Source organism: Pseudochaenichthys georgianus, chromosome 7 (genome assembly GCF_902827115.2).
Source record: "Pseudochaenichthys georgianus chromosome 7, fPseGeo1.2, whole genome shotgun sequence".
Taxonomy (NCBI): Eukaryota; Metazoa; Chordata; class Actinopteri; order Perciformes; family Channichthyidae; genus Pseudochaenichthys; species Pseudochaenichthys georgianus.
In genome coordinates, this window is record NC_047509.1 from 5,832,435 (window position 1) to 5,834,846 (window position 2,412).

Consider the following 2,412-nt stretch of genomic DNA (forward strand, 5'->3'; position numbering starts at 1 on the left):
AACTCACCTCTTCAAACTGATTGTTGTTTTATCGCTCGATTTCAATGTGACTTTTACGGTATTTAATTGTTGCCCTTTTTCACTACCTCTGTAAAGCGACTTTGAGCACCTGTAAAAGCACTTACGAGATACATGTATTATTATTACTGCTGTGAGGGTCCCTAACATCGTCATCGTTCCCTTTCTCCTCTGAGCTGTTTAAAGAAAGTGTCGTGGTGTTACAAAGTGAGATGAACGGTTCTTATAGTACTCGTAGGTAATAGTTTAGTCTGGCAATAATCACCTCCTCCTCTTAAGATGAATGTTTTCCTGCGTGGGCCTCGTTCGCTGAAGACATCATAACTAACGTCTCCACCGTTAGCACTTTACGAGTCTGCAGTTGAAGTATTGAGACAATGAATGTATCATCCATAGCACACGGCAGTAAGATACGTATCTATTACAGATGTGGAGGCTGTGGCTCAGTGGGTAGTGTGCTGGACTTCGAATCAGGGGATAGCAAGTTCGAGTCCCACTGCATGTCGTTGTGTCCCTGGGCGAGACACTTCACCCCAAATCGCTCCGGTGGGGATCGTCCACAGTACGGAATGTATGTTAGTCGCTTTGGATAAAAGCGTCTTATAACAAACAATTATAACAAACATATTTTTGTATTACTTTCAAATGTACTTAGCTTATGCTCAAAGTCACTTCCAATAAGTGCAATAAACCAAAAGGCCACAAAGAACAACAAGAAACACGCAGGTACTATTTAAGTGCACTAGTTTCAATTAGCGAGAGCGCTTCAAACAGGACGGAGGGCCTGAAGACTTTCACATTATTACAACTTAGTTATATTGTCATTTATATCTGTTTTAACGCCAGCCTTGAGCTTTTGGATGCGCACAGGACGAGTTGTCGTCAAATGCATTATCAACACTTATTAGAATACAACTTAATTCCGGTTTGTTTTTACACGTGTGCTCGTTAGGAAGTCAGAAATGGGGGATTTAAAGTAACGTGTTGCCTTTTTATCCCATTTCTTATAGTGTTAAACTCAGTTGAGAGTTCCCCCTGCCTTTACAGTACATCTACGAACTCTCTAGAATCGCGAGACACGGTTTAATATCCGACAAATGGATTTATGAGTCGTATTGAAATTTGAATTTGACGCAGAATCTGCATACAGTGAACAAACTGAAGTTCACGCATCCATTATTCGCCTCCAAAGCCTCACAGAGAGCAGCTAATGAGGTTATTGGGCATCTGTGACGTGACATCTACATTTTGGCCTATTTGTGAAACAATGGTAACAAGGAAGCCCGGGACATTGGGCTCTGTGTTTTCCAACTCAAAATAACAAAGGCGAGCAGCCGCTGGTGGGAGGCTGTGCTCTCATGGAAATGAGCAACTGAACCAACAATGTAGCGCCTAATCTCTTCAGAGAGAGGAATCAGTTACACAGCAGTATGCACCCCTCAATGCTTTTCATTAGAGTCAGCGTGCCATTGAAGCAGTCACTCCACCCCCCTGACTCTCTCTCACACACACACACACACACACACACACACACACACACACACACACACACACACACACACACACACACACACACACACACACACACACACACACACACACACACACACACACACACACACACACACACAGCCCTCGTGTGTAGCCACAGGCCCTACTCATACATGCACCAGATACAAGGTAGCCCCCCAACAACAGAAGGGTTGGAATAAGTGGGGCAGAGGGTGGTATGGGGGTGCGAGGCCTCAAAGCATGGGATTAGAGTTAATGTGCCCTCCCTGGGTTATAATCTCTTCAGAGGGGGACTTTGTTTGAGGGGCTTGAGGGCAGTAAGATAAGTATCTATTACAGAAACTCCCTCTTATCCCCCAAACATCCTCGCTTCAAAAATGAAGCACAAAAACACTTGCCTCTGTGTCGTCTGATATCCAAGGCCCAGAAGCAAGTGCTGCCCTTTTCAGCTAATCAGGAATTAAGGTCTAAAGCCGTATGGAGAGTTAGAGGGAGCCATATTTACTCCATCTGCAGCCCGCAGAGTCAGGTAGGTCGAGTGAGATCAAAGGCAGCTTAAGGAACCGGGTTATTGTGTCGAGAGAAAGAAGAAAAAGGCATTATCACAAGTTGTTCTTCTTCTCTGCGTCGTCTAAGGAGAGAAGAAGAAGCCCAGTCACTCAGCGTTGTGGAGAGAACTCAAGTGGAAATGTGCAATAGGGAAAGTTCTGTGTATGTTTCCTGTTTGTTTCTTTGCCATGTGATCTGTGATCTGTATCGATGGCTGAGTGTCCTGAATGTGTATTATCTCGATGCCCACGACACGTTTCTCCAGATCTAAATCCAGTCATTGAAGTTAATGCACACACACACCTAAAAAGGCACTGAAATAAAAATCCCGGA